The sequence below is a fragment of the Pteropus vampyrus genome, unplaced genomic scaffold, assembly GCF_000151845.1.
Source record: "Pteropus vampyrus isolate Shadow unplaced genomic scaffold, Pvam_2.0 Scaffold50, whole genome shotgun sequence".
Taxonomy (NCBI): Eukaryota; Metazoa; Chordata; class Mammalia; order Chiroptera; family Pteropodidae; genus Pteropus; species Pteropus vampyrus.
The window spans coordinates 3207350-3207984 of NW_011888831.1; positions in this window are offsets into that span (position 1 = coordinate 3207350).

A 635-nucleotide genomic window follows, 5' to 3' on the forward strand; every position below is an offset into this window, starting at 1 on the left:
GTAAATTGATTACAGAAGCAGACATTGGCCATCTACATATTTTATACAATACACTTCCTAAACCACACACAAGCAAGTAGGACAACTCCTGATATCTAAAGATATTTCTTCCCTGTAGCTGACTTAGCTAGTTTGCTCACTTGAAAATTTTCCACCCTTAACAGAACAAGCAGCCTTTCCGTGCTAATTGTACTGTTTGATAAATTGTACTTCTTGCATCCTCAGTAAATAACCCTCTCTGTACTGTAATTGAGATAAAAAAAAAAAAAAGTCCCTTCGTTCTACAGGCCTGGGCTGAAACTAGGATGTTGATAAATGCTTAATCATGTATTTCCTATTGTTCTCATCACAAAATCCCACTTGATTGACCACTGAGTCAGCCGACATTGAAAGTACAGTTGCCCCCATCAATCGTAAAAAAAATGATGAAAATTCATGGTCTTGTTTCTCTTAGCAACCCATCTCTTTGGTCATCAGCTTCTTGCAAATTTTACCTTTAAAAACCTTGCCTGACTTTGCAATGTGTCTTTGGTTCAAATGGAGGGCTATATCCCTGGTTTGCAAATCATATATGAATACAACTCTCTCTTAATTTCTTCTGGAAATGTGTTAACAGTAAATAGTTTAGCAATATG